This window comes from Lissotriton vulgaris, chromosome 5 (assembly GCF_964263255.1).
Source record: "Lissotriton vulgaris chromosome 5, aLisVul1.2, whole genome shotgun sequence".
Lineage (NCBI taxonomy): Eukaryota > Metazoa > Chordata > Amphibia > Caudata > Salamandridae > Lissotriton > Lissotriton vulgaris.
In genome coordinates, this window is record NC_141693.1 from 67335858 (window position 1) to 67353721 (window position 17864).

At 48.0% G+C, this 17864-nt stretch overlaps 1 protein-coding gene across 1 annotated transcript in view; it reads left to right on the forward strand.

Annotated features, from left to right (window-relative positions):
- LOC147710192 (E3 ubiquitin-protein ligase TRIM11-like) overlaps positions 1-17864 on the forward strand; it is a 64816-nt gene that overhangs the window by 34453 nt on the left and 12499 nt on the right. The gene's annotated exons all lie outside the window — the stretch shown is intronic.

The window sequence follows — 17864 nt, forward strand, 5'->3', positions numbered from 1 at the left end:
CTCCCGGGCGCCCGCGTTTCCTCGTTCCACGAGAGCCTGCTTCTTGCACCACGTGACCATGTTCATTCATAAACTGACTCGCGCATACCTGCGCTACGCACCTGAGGCCCCCCATGCCCATTGTGCTGGAGCACTCGTTCTTGGGGAGGCTCGGGACGCAGAGAGACAGAATGGGGAAGAAGACAAACATCGGCAAAAAAACGAAGAAGGGAGAAATCATAGTTGAACAAGCGCTCGCCATGTCTGTAAGCCCTGTCCTTTGCAGACTGGGGGGGGGGCGTGTTTTTCTTTTTCCCCTCTTTTCCATTGGCTGGAATGTAAACAACGGGTGTGTTTTTGACTTGTTGTTTACATTCCAGCCAATGGAAAGAGAAGAGAAAGAAACGAAAAAACACGCCCCCCAATCCGAAAAAGACGGGGCTTAGAGCGAGAGAATGACGTCATTGAGACCTCTTCTCCAATAGCTGGCTGTGGTTTAGGAGGCCAGCCAATGGAGAAGAGGGGTGGGGTTTACCCTCGCTACTCAGTCATTAAATCTCGCCAGCGAGACTGCGCATGTGCGCAGCCTACGCTAGCTGAGACCTAAAAAGAGAGAGAGAAAACAAAAGCAAGCATTTGCAATGCAATCGGTCTCGCATTTGTGAAAGTTAGACCTATTGGCGTTGTAAATGACACTGTTTTTTACTTGTGTTGAGGAGTGGATGTATATGGTGTGCAGTGGAATTATGTGGATAGTAATTGTGTAGTGTATTGAAATTAGGTACAGTGGGATTTTGTGTGTTATAGAGAGTAATTATGTGGTATGGTGTTTTGTGTTGTGAAGTGTTATGTAGTGGAGTTTAATTATGTTGAGGGCTGTTGGATTTTGTGGTGTGATGTGGATTGTTTGTATGTGTTGTGTTTTGTAATTGTGTTGATAGCGGAAGAGACGAAAAGGGGGGAAAGAAGGGAGAGAGATTTAAGGAAAAAAGAAACTGAAAGGACTTTGTGAGAAAAGATGGAATTAGTGAACGAGGAATAGAGGGCGCATGAGAGGAAGTGTGTGGGGTAGAGATGATGTAAATAATCAAGATAAGGGCAAGAGGTAAGAAAAAGTGAAAGGAGTGAAGGAAGGGAAGGAGAGTGGAATAAAGCGATTGTAAGGAAGGAGTACCTGATGGAAGGAAGGACATAAGGTTGTAGAGCAGGGGTCTCCAAACCGGTCCTTGAGGGCCAGATTTTTAAAATAACTACATGTATCTCAATGGGGATATCCAAAGAATCTGGCATTTATTTATTTATGTTCTTATAGAGCGCCTGAATAAACTCCCGGAGGGGTATCTCTGCGCTTTTGATGAAGAAGGGAACGCACTTTAATGCTGGTCTGAGTTAAAAGTGATAAATTGATTTTAGTTAGGTGTTTAACTATTTGTGAAAAGATGGGTTTCAAGACTTTTCCGGAAGGTCAAGTGATGAGTGATCTGTTTTAGTGACTAGGGCAGAGAGTTCCAGAGAGCTGGTCCAGTGTAGGCTAGGGCACGACCACCCTGCCTAGATTTTTTTATTCTGGGAATTTGTAGTAGTTGGAGGTTGCTGGAGCGTAAGGAACGCCCTGGAGTATAGGGTGAGAAGATTTTTGTAAAATACTTTGGACCAATACCTAACAGGGATTTATGAATGGCACATAGGATTTTAAACTTGATGCGTTGCCGCACTGGGAACCAGTGTAATTTAGCCAGTAGAGGGCGGAAGGAAGTCCTAGGTGGAACATTTAGGACTAGCCTTGCTGTGGTATTCTGGACTATTTGCAATTTGTTAAGTTGTTCTTCGTTAGTTGATTGAAGGAGGCCATTGCAATAGTCCAGTCTACTAGTGACTAATGTCTGGACCAAGATCTTCCTGTGACTGTCAGGTAGAAATGGAAACACCCTTCTTAGCAGTCCAATGGTCCTAAAACCGGTACCGGCAACTTGGTGTACATGATCTTTGAATGTAAGGGCTTGATCGAATAGCACTCCCAGGTTCTTCACGGTCTGTTTGGGATTAGGAACATGTCCGAGTTCCAGGGGCCACCATTTGGGGGACCACAGTGTCACTGCCTCCCCAAATAACAAAACTTCCGTTTTGCCCACGTTGCACTGTAGGCAGTTTTTGGCCATCCACTCTGATACTGCCCTCATTCCGTCTGCAAATGATCTTATTAAAGCAGGTGTGAAGGTTTTAAAAGGGAACAGAAGTTGGGTATCATCGGCATAAGATACCAGGGTGAACCCAAAGGATCTCACTAAGTCAGTCAGGGGGGCCACATACACATTAAATAATGTGGGGCTTAGGCATGAGCCCTGTGGCACTCCCCTGGTGAGCTCTCTAGAGATGGATTTGTGAGAGCCCAACCAGACTTCTTGAGAACGGCCAGAGAGAAAACTCTCCATCCAGGACAGTGCTACTCCCCCCCAGTCCCACATCCCTCAGACGGCCGAGAAGCACTTCATGTGACACCGTATCAAAGGCAGCGGATAAATCAAACAGCACCAGAATCATTGATCCCCCTCCATCAAGTGTCATCCTGATGTTATTGGTCACTGTTAGGAGGGCTGATTCGGTGCTGTGGTTGGGCCTGAACCCAGATTGTGATTGGTCCAGGCCCTCCGTTGCCTCGATGTAATTTGATAGGTGAGTATTCACGTGCTTCTCGGTCATCTTACTGATGTACGGCAGGAGGGAGATGGGCCGTAGGTTAGAGAGATCTGTCCATGGGGATGCCGCTTTTTTCCTTATGGGGTTCACCACCGCTGTCTTCCACTCCAATGGGACTTGTCCTTTTGTCAAAGAGATGTTTATTACTGACTGGATGGAAGGTCCTAGGAGGGTGCTCAGAGGGGCAATAATTTTTGCTGGAAGAAAGTCGTTGGGGGACCCCGATTTTATGTGGCTGATAAGAGGGGGAAGATCTAGGTCACCAATTTGTGGGAAGGTCAGTAGTGAGTTGTTGTTTGGTTTGGGTGGATTGTTTGGGAGGGAGATCATTGGTCTTACTGTTTTAGAGGCTGTAATTTTATCATAAATAAGGTTAATTTTTTCCTCAAAGAACCCCGAGATGTCATCACAGAGTGTTTGGGAGAATTCGTCCGGACTCTCGCAGGCTGTAGGTTTGACAAAGCTCTGCAGTATTTTAAACAGCTCCCTTGGGACAATTACCCGCCTCTGCTAGTTGTAGAGTGAGGCTGTTTTTTCTGGCTAATTTTATATGTTTATAGTAGGTTGACTGGGCCTCTTGAAAGTTTTTCCTTTTCTCCTCAGTTTTTGATTTCCTCCATGCCTTTTCTAATCGCCTGCATTTCTGTTTCTCTGATCTTAGATCTTGTGTATACCAGTTTTCTTGCTTATTAGGGGGGTATTGCTTGTGAAGCTTTAGTGGAGCCAGAACATCAATGGCAGATTTCAGTGAGTTATTACATTTATCTAGTGCAGTATCTACTGAGTCATTGTCTGTGAACATTGGTTGTTTCCAGCTTTCCCGCATCTTATCCATCGTTATTTTGTGCCACTGTCGGCGCCAGATTGGTGGGAGTGGCATTTTTGGCAAGGGTTTGATCGGGCCCATCAAAAGAAACTCAATCATGATGTGGTCGGACCATTGAATTTCCTTTGCAGGTGAACATATTATTTTGGTGCAGTTTGAAAATAGTGAGTCTAGGGTGTGACCACCTATATGGGTAGCACCGCTATTTATTGCTATCAGCCCCAGGCTGGATAAGTCGGCAGTTAATGAGGTGGTTTCGGGATGTGTTGGATTGTCCATGTGTACATTAAAATCCCCAAGGAGGATAAAATCCTCCTTGGATTTAAAATGTGGAGCTAATAGCTCCAAGAGGGATAGGGCAAAATCCGGATTGGATCCTGGTGGACGGTAGGCTAAAGCACCTTTCCAGAAGGCGTGGTCAGCCGATTTAATCTTAAAAACCATTATTTCCAGTTGAGGGCTGGACCTTTGTTCTAATATTGTTACTTTAATTCTGTCTCTATATATAATCGCTAGACCGCCACCAGTTTTGTGAATACGGTCAAAGTGTAGGATCTTATAACCTGATGGAACCCCCAGTGTAATTGCTGTAACCGTATGAGGTTTCATCCATGTTTCGGTTAAAAAACAGATGTCAGGCTGCATGAAGGAGTACCTGATGGAAGGAAGGACATAAGGTTGTAGAGCAGGGGTCTCCAAACCGGTCCTGGAGGGCCAGATCCATGCCAGATTTTTAAAATAACTACATGTATCTCAATGGGGATATCCAAAAAATCTGGCATGGATCCGGCCCTCCAGGACCGGTTTGGAGACCCCTGTTGTAGAGCGTGGATGCAGTGGAGGAGAATGAAAGTGAAAAGAGGACTAGAGAATTGAACAAAAGAAATGCAGGAAGGGAGTGGAGTCTGTTTCTGCATCCCTGAAGAGCGATAGCGAGTATGGAGTGCTACAGCAGAATGTGCCATTCAGAGTGGCTAAGTAGATTTGTAACTACTAAGTTGTAACCACTTAGGAAGGGTCTTCCCTGCCTTTGCATCTTTCTACAATAAGTACCATTGAGTTCAGTAATACCACAAGTTGTTTGCAGTGCTGTGAAGCTACAGTGTGATAACAAGGGTCAAACAAAACACAGCCCATTTATCTTAACAAATGTAATCTGAGAAAACCCATAGCTATACATAAAGGTTATTAGCTGCCAGAACTATTGGTGTATGCCTGCCCATTTATGAGCGGTCATGCTATCTATACTACTATTATAAAGTAAGAAGTGGGACCCTTTGAGGCGGGTAAACTCGGGAACCAGAGCGCCAATCCAAACACCCAATACATCATTGGAATCGGCAGGGTCTGCAGAGTGACATAGGCTATATACCCCCCCCCCCCAAAAAAAATACGTTCTTTAAAAAATGTACCTTAGAAAAAAAAGTAGTCCCTTGGAAGTAGCGCCCGCCGTTGGGTGTGCTAACGTGCTGACATCATGCGAGGAGGAGCGGCGGACAGAAGTGGGGAGGGAAAAGTAACGCGGCGTTCAGCGGGAGGAGCGGAACCTACAACCGGTTCACTGAAGTGCAGAGCCGTGGGGAGGAAAACAAATTTGTGGCCCCAGAGGATGACGCGAGGTAAGGGAGTTCCTGCTACCTGGAAGGGTCATTGCCCCCGGGAGGTCTGTAACTGTGGGGTTTTAAGGACGGACAAAATGTGTAGTAGGGAGGTCTCTAACTGGTCTAAAACCAAGCCTGCGTCTTTTACTAACTTCGATGCCAGTAACATAACTAATACCACAAGGTGGCGCCTGGTGATCATTCTGTAATGTCTTCGGTGTCCCAGAAGTACACATTTTGTTTGACTTTGAAGGTCCTCTCCGATATGGGGCTGGCGTTTATTGCCTCGGCCATGCAACATCTTCCTAATTCCCTGATTAGTTACTGCTCTGTTAATCGCTGTCTGTTCACAACGCTGTGGTTCGAGCCTGCTTACGTTCTTTTTAAAAATGTTTATATTTGTATTTATAGAGCGAACTTGATCCGAAGGTATCAGAGCGAACTCGAGCCGAAGGCATCATGAGCACCAGTTGCGTTACAACTTGACACAATTAATAAAAAATTTTTTTTTAAAGAAACGGGTAGATTAAGTGATTGATTTGCTCAGAATCACAGGATGTTTGAGCCTCCCGCCAAGCGTGAATTGGTTTCCCAGCTTCAAAGCCGGCCACACTAGCCGGGTCAAAGTCTTCTAGGCACCCACGCAGGTCAATTCAACCCTCTCCAGCCAAGGGTTATTGCGGGAACCTTTTCAATTCAGTAAAGCTCCCTCATGCTCAAAAGTTAAGTTCAAGAAGTCAAATGTCGGACCAAAGATAGAAAGGCAACGAACGTGTTGTACTATTGTAGAGCCTTTTGTGTCAGAAATGTGAACTTATCTTCCAAAATCACAGGGGAGCCGCTGTAGCTGCCAACGGACAGAGAACCGTGAGAACAAAATGACCCAAGCTGCCCTTTCTGGAATTAAATGCGCCACAAGGCGTAAGCACGCCCGTCATATGGAAGAGAAAGCTGTGCCTGGAAATAGGTATCTGTTACAGTATGCAAAGCGTCAAACACATCTCTGGAATTATTTGCTGCAAAAACAAAATGTTTGAGAACGTGCCATGTATCATTGCCGTTCACCGTGAGTGACTCACTCACACCCGTAAATATGCCGCTTTCGTTAAACAGTGGCCGCTTGAAGCTTCCAGAATCACATGTGGAAGAGAAACGAGGTCAGGGCTGCTGCTGGTGAGAAAGATCTGTCATGAGTCAGAAAGCTCGAAATTCTTTTAGCTGACAAATGCCCTGAGACACAAGTGTCTAAAACTGGAGGGCTCAGTGAGTGTTATGTGCTGGGATATGAACTTGTGAACCACAAATCACAAAGGGAAAGAAACATCTCTCGGAAAAATGTTCTGGAATTTATGAGTATATTCTGTGTAAATACACAATATAGAAATTATGTAAGCAAATGACCATTAGAGCTATCGCCCCCCGCCCTGCCCCACACCATGTCGAAAATGGCAGTGGTACTGGAACAATTGTCAGAGTGGGGTACGGTCATCAATGTTACGGTAGAATACAAAAAGCGGTCGAGTAGCACAAATAGCTTAAAACATAAACAATTGTACTTGCATTCACCATTAAGATTCTAGAAGTCACTGTTGCAATTGTATGCAGTTTATTTGCATTAGATTAAATTTATAAGTAATAGCAACACAGTTGCTCCTTCAAATTGAATGTATTAGAAACATTTGCAAAAAAGAGAACGGTGCTCATGTTGAAATGATGGAGGATGGGATGGTGATGGTGAATAAGAAGTGGGGGTAGTGGACAAGGACAGGGTAGTGTGGCATATATACATCAATATCACGTAATAGTACTGGTCCGGCCTTGGTGCAAGGTCAATTGTTCCGAAGGTAACACATAGCAGTGTATGGACACTATCACATTAGTTTGAAGTTGTCCTGGCTTGTGAGTTGGTTGAAAGTCAACGTTTCGACCCCTATTGGGTACGCTAGGTGAGTCCAACCTTAGGGCGGGGTCTTCATCAGGACTAGCAATGTGAAGAGCACCGAATTTTAAGTCTTCCAACGTGTTTCCTATATACTGGGAATTTTTATCGAGATGGGGCTCAGCCGGGCTGTCAGTCAACGGGTGGGTGTGCGGCCATCTGTGCGCGTATAGGCGTAATGTCAATGCAGGTCAATGAATCCCTGTCGCATTCCAGATAAATCTATTAACAACCGCTCTGCTCCGTCAATGTGGCATCAGTCACCTAGCGTACCCAATAGGGGTCAAAATGTCGACTTTCAACCAACTCACAAGCCAGGACAACTTTAAACTAATGTGATAGTGTCCATACTCTGCTATGTTTTACCTTCAGAACTATTAACCTTGCACCAAGGCCGGACCAGTACTATTACGTGATATCTTCTATACTACTATTATAAAGTAAGAAGTGGGAAGCTTTGAGGCGGGTAAACTCGGGAACCAGAGCGCCAATCCAGACACCCAATACATCATTGGAATTGGCAGGGTCTGCAGAGTGACATAGGCTATATACCCCCCAAAAAATACGTTCTTTAAAAAATATATCTTAGAAAAAAAAGTAGTCCCTTGGAAGTAGCGCCGGCCGTCGGGTGCGCTAACATGCTGACATCATGCGAGGAGGAGCGGCGGACAGCAGTGGGGAGGGAAAAGTAACGCGGCGTTCAGCGGGAGGAGCGGAACCTACACCCGCTTCACTGAAGTGGGGAGCCGTGGGGAGGAAAAGGAATGCGGCGTTCGGTGGGAGGAGCGCGGAAGACCGCGGCGCTGACAGTGGGGCCGTGGGGCTGAGACGGCCCCCGAGGATGACGCAAGGTAAGGGAGTTCCTGCTACCTGGAAGCGTCATTGCCCCCGGGAGGTCTGTAACTGTGGGGTTTTAAAGGACGGACAAAATGTGTAGTAGGGAGGTCTCGAACTGTGGGGTTTTATAGGGTATGCATGTAAACAAAGAACCTCCATAGACCCTAAGATATTTCTGTTGGACAGCCCGTCCCGACGTTGTCCGGGGGCAATTGACTACCTGAAAGCCTCATTGCCCCCGACAACGTCGGGACGGGCTGCTAGTTTTGAATAAAACCTTGGTATTATCATTTCCAAAATATGATTTATGGGGAATTTGGGATACCCCTGTGAGAGAGGTAGCTTGGAATGTGTATGCCAGGCCAGGCTTAGGTAAAGGGTCTGACTGTCAGCTGCTATCCCCGATGACGGTGGATAAACAGAGTATTATTGAGGGAAGTTCGCTGGATAGTCTATGGATATGTATGCAAAAAAGTGCTTTGTTATGGCTGAATCATTGACAGCATCTGGGGGCGGATTATGTGCAGTAACAATTCCAGGTCAAGTCAAGTCAAGTCAAGTAATTTATATAGCGCACTACATACCCAGAGGGTCTCAAGGCGCTTAGGAAGGGGGGGAGGATTACTTGTCAAATATCCACGTTTTAAGTTGCTTTCTGAATGCTAGGTGGTTCTGGGTAAGGCGAAGGTAAGTGGGGAGTGAGTTCCAAGTTTTAGCAGCAAGGTATGAGAAGGATCTGCCTCCCATGGTGGTCTTGTTGATGCGGGGTACAGTGGCGAGGGCTTGGCTGGAAGAACGTAGTTGGCGGGAGGGGGTGTAGAAGGACAGTCGTGAGTTGAGGCATTCTGGTCCGATGTCGTAGAGTGATTTGCGAGCGTGGGTTAGCAGTCGGAAAGTGATTCTCTTATTGACGGGTAGCCAGTGGAGGTCTTTCAGGTGACCAGAGATGTGTTTGTTGCGCGGGATGTCTAATATGATCCTGGCTGAGGCGTTTTGGATTCGTTGGAGTTTCTTCTGGAGTTTAGCGGTAATACCTGCGTAGAGGGTGTTTCCGTAGTCCAGTCGGCTCGTGACCAGAGCATGGGTGACTGTTTTCCTAGTTTCGGTGGGGATCCAGCGAAATGTTTTTTTGAGCATGCGAAGAATGTTGAAGCAGGATGAAGAGACGGCGTTGACTTGTCTGTTCATTGAGAGTGAAGAATCCAGGATGACGCCTAGGTTCCGTGCGTGGTCTGTCGGGATGGGTGCTTTTCCAAGGGCTTCCGGCCACCAAGAGTCGTCCCATGCAGAGGGGGATGTACCTAAGATGAGGACTTCTGTTTTATCTGAGTTCAGTTTCAGACGGCTGTGTTTCATCCATTCGGCAACTTCTTTCATTCCTGCGTGTAGGTTAGTTTTGGCGGTGCTGGGGTCATTGGTGAGAGAAAGGATCAGTTGAGTGTCATCCGCGTAAGAGATGATGTTGAGGTTGTGTTGGCGGGCGATGGCCGCGAGGGGGCTCATGTATACGTTGAAGAGGGTGGGACTGAGTGAGGATCCTTGTGGTACGCCACAGATGACTTCAGAGGCCTCGGACTTGAATGGTGGAAGGCGGACTCTCTGGGTTCTTCCGGTGAGGAACGATGTGATCCATTCAAGTGCTTTTCCTTGTATTCCGATGTTTCTGAGGCGTTGTAAAAGGATGCTGTGGCAGACTGTGTTGAATGCTGCAGAGAGGTCGAGGAGGATGAGGGCGACTGTGTCTCCATTGTCCAGTAGAGTTCGAATGTCGTCTGTTGCTGCGATGAGGGCGGTCTCAGTGCTGTGTTTTGCTCGGAAGCCAGATTGTGAGGAGTCGAGGGATTTGTTGGCTTCGAGAAAAGCGGCGAGCTGGTTGTTGACAGCTTTCTCGATTACTTTGGCCGGGAATGGAAGGAGCGAAATGGGGCGGTAATTTTTGAGTTCGGTGGGGTCCGCTGTGGGTTTTTTCAGAAGGGCGGTGAGTTCAGCGTGTTTCCAGTTTTCCGGGAAGGTGGCGGAGTTGAAGGAGCAGTTGATGACGTCTCGGAGGTGCGGTGCTATGACGGAGTCTGCTTTGTTGAAGATGTGGTGAGGACATGGGTCTGTGGGTGATCCTGAGTGGATGGAGTTCATCACATAGCTTACACTGATATTAGTGCAACCTTAAATTAACATTGGGGTTAGGCAAGGCAGGCTTTCTGTTGGGTGCCTGGAGAGCATTCGCGCCTTTCTTTATTTTTAGGTCGAGGGCCGTAAGGCTGCGCTTGCGCAGTCTCCGGTAGGAGATTTAATGATTTCTAGTATGGGGGCTTGAACCCGCCTCTCTCCTCCATTGGCTGGCTTCCTAAACGGAGGCCAGCCATTGGAAGAGAGGGGCATCACTCCTTTCAAGCCCTGTCTATTTCGGATTCGGGGGCGTGATTTTTTGCGTTCTTTCGACCTGTGACGTCACCCGTCACTCAGAACGCCAAAAATACGCCCCCAAACCCGAAATATTCAGAGCTTTACAGCCGCCATTTTGCTGCTCATTAAGATGAGGTAGCCCGCTCCCGCTGTCCTCGTTCCCGCCCCCTCCCGCTGTTCGTGTCTTTGTTCCCGCTCCCTCCCGCTGTCCGTGTCCTCGTTCCCGTTGTATCCCGCCCCTCTCCCGCTGTCCGTGTCCTCGTTCCCGTTGTATCCCGCTGTCCGTATCTTTGTTCCTGCCCCCCTCCTGCTGTCTCCAGAGCGCCACCTGCGCCGCCATGACCCGCTGCCGCTCCACCACCAGCAGGCAGTTAGCGCACTGACAGTCCCGCCAGCGGCAGAAGCGCTTGTGCCCCTTCAAGCAGGACACCACCCCGTGGTTGCGTCAGCGCGCGCACTTGGGGGTGCGGCTCAGCCTCCTCTGCTCCCCGCAGCCCTTGTCTGTGCCTGTCGGGGTGCACTGTGCCGGGGGTGAAGACCCCGGCGGCACCTCCTCCTCCTCTTCGTCGTCTTGCTCCTCCTCGCAGGTGTCCCCGGCCGGCGGGGGGCTGAGGCTGTGGGGTGCGTCGCTCTCCTCGTCCACCTCCAGGCTCTCCACGTCGATCTCCGAGTCCCCGGCAGCCGCCTGCAGCTCGTACATGGCGCCCCTCCGCTGAGCAGGCCTCTCTGCTGAGACAGGGGATGTGTGAGCGAGAGTCATGCAAACAAAGTCTTCAATGTGCAGGGATCAGACCTAGGTACAGACAACAACGGGTCCAGGAACACATCGGTTTGTATTTATTCCAGCGGGGAGGGTGTGCTCGAGGCAGATGTAAAGGCATAGACACGCCTCAGTGACAGCCACTTAAACAAGGGGGGGTGAGGGCGGGGAGTAGGTAGTAGCTGGACCTCAGAAAGCAAAGCAAAGACATACTCTCTGTAGGCGAGCATATATAAACAATAATAAATACACTGCAAAGGCATGTCACATGTTTGTTAGTTTCATGGCTGTCCGAATGGATGCGTCAGGTGGTTCAATGTCTGAAAGTTAAATATAGCTTATTATATGTTGCTTGTTATTTTTAGGTGTTAAACGTATGCATATTGTGTATGTTCACTTTGATAATGTCACAATGCTATGAGGCGGCCCATATGGTTCCCTTTGGTGTTGTTTAAACCGCCCCCCCCCCCATTCCCCAATTAATTAAGACGCAAGAAAGTCGTGATCTTGTGACCTACAGTAAATCACTACGTCTTCTTAACATGTGGCCCTGCAATCCGCAAAACAAAGTATGTGCTACATAAAACCTGTGATTTCACTCCCAGAGGCAGTATCCGTGGGGCACACAGTTCTGCAGGCGGCGCCCTGCACATACTTCCTGCATGTGGCTCGTTTGTCTGGCTGTGTTGTTGGGCACCATAACACGAAGCCCTCTTGGAAGCAAATGGTTTGAAGCCCCCTACTATTTTTTTTTTTTTAAAGAAAACCTCTTTCAAGCAGTGTTCCAGGCGATGCCAAAAAACCTGCGCCTGGCGAAGAGCCCTGCTATAGTCATCTGGCCCATTTTATTTATATCTCGTTAAAATAAATCTGCTTTTTAAGTAGCTTTTCGGTAAGAATACTGCCAGGACTTCTTACTATTCTAGTGGTTACGAGCAATTGAGAACTTACTAGTGCGCGAGCCACCCGTCGCGGGTTCTAATATTCGACCCATAGAATTGATAACTTCGACAGGATTTTGTTTTATACTCGATTAGTTACTGTTTATACCTTGGCATAAAACCACGGACTTCTGTGCGCATGTGATTCCTTTCAGCTTCTACAAAATGGACTTGTGTGCCCCTACTTCCACCTGCCTCCCCCCCCCCCCCCCGCCTCTCTTGGGGCCTCATTTATGAGGCCTTGCGTCAGTTTTGCGCTTCCGATGCGTCACTTTTTGTGACGCATCGGCAGCGTAAAACATGCCTCCTGATGCGTCACTTTGTAAATAGTGCGCATCTAAGCAGATGCGTCACTTTGTAAACCCATGCGCTACATTATACCTGCGTCAGGTATAATGTATGCAGAGGGGGCGTTCACCCGCAAAAAGCCTCGTAATAGTGACGCAGTGACATCTATGAGATTTCACTGCGTCACTTTTAGGATGCTGTTGCATCAAAATCTTGCGCCTGCCTCACAGCAGGCGTAAGACTGACACAAGCCCTTTCACATGGGGATTTCCCCATGTGAAAGGAAGCATTGCTGGAGTTGCGTCACTTTTGTGACACACTCCAGCAATGCGTCACTTTTGCGCCTACAGATACGTCAGAAAAACTGACGTATCTGTAACTCCTTGCGACATGATGCGCCATATTATAAATATGACGCATCAATCATGTCGCATGGAGGGCGCAGTGAAAAGTGACGCATCGCTGTTTTCACGCAACGATGCGTCACTTTTCATAAATGAGGCCCTTGGTATCTTCCCCCACGCCGCCTCCACGTCAGTGCGTACCTGCGCTCGGTGCCGGGGTGAACCTTCCCTGGGTCAGTGCAGGGGTCTCGCGCTGCGCGGCGCGTGAATACGCGTCGAGCGGTGCACGCGGGCTTCTGTCACTCGCCCCCTCCACGTGCAGCCTCCCCAGATGCGCCCTCCAGGCACTGGCCGATGACAGTTCACAGTGCTCGCGGGGAGGGGCACTCGCAGCGTCCCTGCTGCTCCTGGGGGTGAGGAGGTCCCCTGGAGGGTAATCCGGGCCCTTGTGAGGTGCTGCGCCGCTGGGTTCCGTCTACTCTGCCTCCAGCGGGCTTGTATGTGTTTTCCATTTACAAATAATTGTTTTCAGGCTTATTGGCCCAATTGGATCACTTGAAACAACCCAAGACTACAGCTCCCAATTGGATCGCTTGAAACAAACCAAGACTACAGCTCCCAGAATGTTAAAAGAATACCCAGGACAGGAAAATTGAGTCCCTGATGGGTTTGCCACCTAGCTGTTTTTAGGTTTTTTTGTAGGTGGCTCTATGTGTGGGTGGCTCTGTCTGTGTGAAGGTGGCTCTGTGTGTGTGGGTGGCTCTGTATGTGTGTGTGTGCCTCTGTATGTGTGTGTGTTTGCCTCTGTGTGGGTGTAAATGCAATAGGTCATGCATTTGCGAGCGATTAAGCTATTGGCATTGTAAATGACAATGCCGCTTATTTAACGATTAAGCTATTGGAGCTATTGGCAATGTAAATGACAATGCCATTTATTTATGATTTAAAAAGGAAAAAATAAGCAATGCCAATAGCTCTACCTTTAATAATGTCGAGACCATTGCATTGTAAATGCTTGTTTAACAATGCAGCTGTTCACAGAATATGGCTTCTGTGACTTAAAACTCATCAACAGAATTCATGAAATATTACGGCAAGCAATGTCTATGTGATAAAGGCATCCCTACGTTTTCCAGCTTAGGAGAGTGACTGTAGGTCAGGGTAAAGGGGAAACTGTGTGAGGCAGAGGACAGGAAACATACTGCAGCGTGAGGGCGTTGGTGTCTTTGAACATAAAGTGTTGTTTAGTTAGTCCGTTAGACGCAGGTCTAAGCCAACTGAATACTGGATGATACAAGTAAATACCAAAATGCAAATGCGAGCATGGTAACCCCACACAAAAAATTACATAATCAGCGAGTCTCAGAAGTGTGGTAAACAGAAAACATAATCAAGCATAAGGTACAGCGTTATTATACTTGTCTTAAAACTACATAAGTCACTTCAAGCCGACTAAATACGGTCGGGTGGAAGGAGGCTCTCTTCATCTTTGTGTGAGTCAGGCGTTCATGCCCGTTAGTATTTACCCGCACTGTTGAGGTGGATGAGTAACAGAGTGTCAATGGACACTCTGTCATTGACTCCTCTTTGCAGAAATCATACTAATGGCCATCTAATCCTTTCCCTCCTTGGAATGATCCCCTGCAGGAAAGAATACAATGCATATTGCATGCCCATTCCTGCCTTGGCCACTTTGCTGTAATCATGCATATCTTTAACTGCACTTAAGTTCCTGCATCTTTCTGGGACTAACATACTGAACACTCCTTGCACGCCTGAGAACATGCATTCATCCCTGAGCTTTATTTAACCACTGTTATGAAGTTTTTCAGTCAAAGTGGAACAAAAGAATCAAGGTGCACAACTCCTACAAAGCAATGATTAGTTCAAGAAAGACCCAACAATAGAGCAGTGGATTAAGCGTATATGAATAGACCTCGCAACCTCAGAGGCACGCTGCAGTTTACAGGCGTCACCTGATTCGCTTTTTAATGCCTTCACCAAATGTACAATTGGCGCTTACTATCGTGGCATTCTCACTTCATGTGCACTGATTTTATCTGCTTTCAAAGGAATAAGATTGTGTTACAGTTGAGCATCAAAGTAGATGGCATTTTTAACAGTGCCACTATCCTTGGATACCTGACATTTTCTAGTGGTCTGCAATAGTTTTCATCTACAGCAGGGAGTGGTTTGCAAGCAATGTATTTCGTCCCGAGAAATGCCTCTAAGCTGCGATGTCTGAGTGCCCAGCACTCTCCTGGCAAGCTGCCCCCATACTGCCAGGCCCACCAGTCGTACTTACTGCAGTGGTCTGCGTCTTGCTGTCCATGCTAAGGAGATCTGTATGTCCTCCTGATGCTCGAAGGAGGAGTGAACCGACAACTTTCACCCTGCAGACTAGTGGGTTTTTACATGCATTCTGTACCCTGGCAACCATCCTGTGACTGTACTCTTCATTAACTGAGGGAGTACCACAGCTGACAGAAGCTTTGCTGTCTGCTGTCGTAAGTTCTTCCAGTCTGATTGTTTGGAAGGGCATGCCATGGTCCTCAGATTTTACGATGACCTAGATGAAAATACCATTTCCACCAGACACCTAGCCTCAAGGACAGTGTAAGGGTGCCATTGGGGCTGGTCTTTGTCTCTGCGTGCCTCACTTTCTCAGCTGGCCTGTCCTGGGACAGAAGGCCGAATGCCGGACAGGGGCCCCTATCGGCAGCAGTAGCAGTGTTGGTGTTACACCACAGGGCAACGGCCCAGGCACCTCGTCATGGCACCACGGGGGGAATCAAGTGGCTGCTGACGTAGTGGAGGGATCGGTGGTCCTCCCTCTCCGAAGCCACGCGCAGAGGCAGAACCCTGAACCCCTCCCTGGGCCCTGCCCCACTGAAAGAGCTTCATTACCGAGCACTGCTGAGGGGTGTCCACCCGGGCGGCCCACAGCACCACAGCTGCGGCTGTCACAGCGCTACTGCAGTGATACCGTGGTCAGCAGTGCTGGAAGTTGGACTGGCACCAGTGTGGTACAGGCGATAACGCTATAATTAAGCGCATTTTTTGCTCAACAAGAGACCTCCTTCAGCTCCTTTTAATGTTGTGGCAATTCGTAACAGCCACCTCCTCGTGTCCGCCACGACTGCTCCCGTGGTCACCGCCATCCAGACATGCTTTTATCTGTGCTTAACATTTTTGTTTACCTTTAACATGCAACGCAAGCACGTTTGGTTATTTTTGTCACTGCATTTGAGAGGCTCACATGCTTCTGTGGAGCGCAACTCCCCTGCCTATATAATGAGCTGTGGCAGGGTGATTCGCAGAGCGTGTGCCATTCTCGGGCCCTCGCCGCCGTAATCCTATTTGAATAACTGATGTCTTTCTGACAACTAAATCTAACGAAAAAAAACGTAGTTGTCAGAAAACGTAAAACCAGGGATACACTAGATACCATGTGCCTCAAAGAGTGACGCCCCAGGTACTGTGCTAACACTCCTCTGTCACTAGCTCCCCATGGGTGACTTCTGAGCGATGAGGTAATGTCCGGCAGTCAGGACAGCCTGCCCTCCACTCCAAGTGCTGAGTGCACTGCTCTCCGCGTACATCATGACGTGTAAAAAGATAAAGGGTTTTTGGCAGGATTAGCTCCGCAGGATCCGGATGTCGAAAATAAGGTTCCACCTCCTGATGTCTCCAACCCCCTGAATGAGTTGCACAGGGGATTCGAACTATCAGGCGAGGGAAAGGAAAGGGAGGGGTCAGCAGGGAAAGGGACCTGCAACAACAAAAGAACAGGATAAATATGAACAAAGCCCAAAGATGATTCTACACATGTATTTTTCAGTAGACCATGTATACCTGGTAGCATAGTGAACACCACATACATTCTGTATTTGTCATCAAACATTCTGTCAATCTTTCTGCTCCTGTAAGAATTAAAACACAAGATGAAGAATGTTGATTTCAATCACCAGTACCTATGTTTACTGAAAACAGTGTTAAATGTCAGCAGCGTACCAGAAGTAATAAATGTTTCTAAGCAAAACATGTTTTTCTTTTGTAGTATTCTTTCTTCCAAGAATTCCTACTTCTCCTACTTCTTTTAATAACTCAGGGCATGTTGAGGGCTCCTTTCTGTTCCAACTCACAAGCACCAAGTAGAATGTTTCCCCACACTCTGCTACAAACAAATATAGGATAAGTTCTCCTTTATTTAGATTGATGTCGGCAACACGCAGCTGCGACCACCTCTGTGTTCCGCTCTTAATCCTGGCCAAAATGAAAACGAACTGTCTCCCAGCAGCGCGTGGTTGTGACTACCACCCTCGCTCCGGTATCTTGTAGCACAAATGAAAAGCGCTTTACCATACGCAACGGTAGTGTGTAGTCCCCAAACCACTGCACTCCTCTGTCCTTATCATAGGTTCAAGAAATAGTAAAAAACGGCAACAAGAGGCTGCGACCGCCTCTGTGCTCCGCTCTTAAAAGCGCTATGAAGCTATGAACAAACGAAAGAAACGGCAACGCGTGTTTCCAACACACCGCGTTCCGACAATGCTCAGCAATGAAGTCCTCAGAAAATCGGCAGCGCGTGGTTGGATTCCCCACCGCGCTACCGGCATACAAACGATGACGGGTGGCAGCCTCCTGCAGACGACTGACTTGTCGGCACCAGGAAATGCCAAATACCCAGAATTACGCGCGTTGGCCAATGCGCGAGTCAACCAGATATACTTCCTTCCTGCCGAGGATCATTTGATATGTAGTTCTTGGCAGTTAGGCAGGCGCTGCTCGGTGATTCGTGACCGTTTTATCCCGGCGCAGAGGGCCGCTTCAATCAGAGGTGCCCTTCAATGCGAGGCACACAGAAGAGCTTTTAGCGGTGTTTACCCCTCGGGAAACATTCGCCATTGCCGGAGATCTTGAGTGCCTGCCTGTCAGAGCGGGATTAACAAAATACGTCCTTTGTAAAACTAAGCATTGGAATGAGAAAGGGAAGACAACAAAAACAATTCAGATGCTAGAAAATTGTAGAGAAGCCATTGTCCCAGCTGCGCATGTCGTCAAATGGAATCCGGAGTTTGAGAGAGAACAGAGGCAGGTTCCGGGCGGTTGGGTCCTGGTAAACACCTTCCTCTTCGTGCGCAGGAGCGTCTGTATAGCGGCTGCTGAACGCATGCGCAATATAGTCATCTGGATAGGTCAGGCAAAATATAGTGTGAACTCACCCAGCCAATCACAGGAGAAAACCA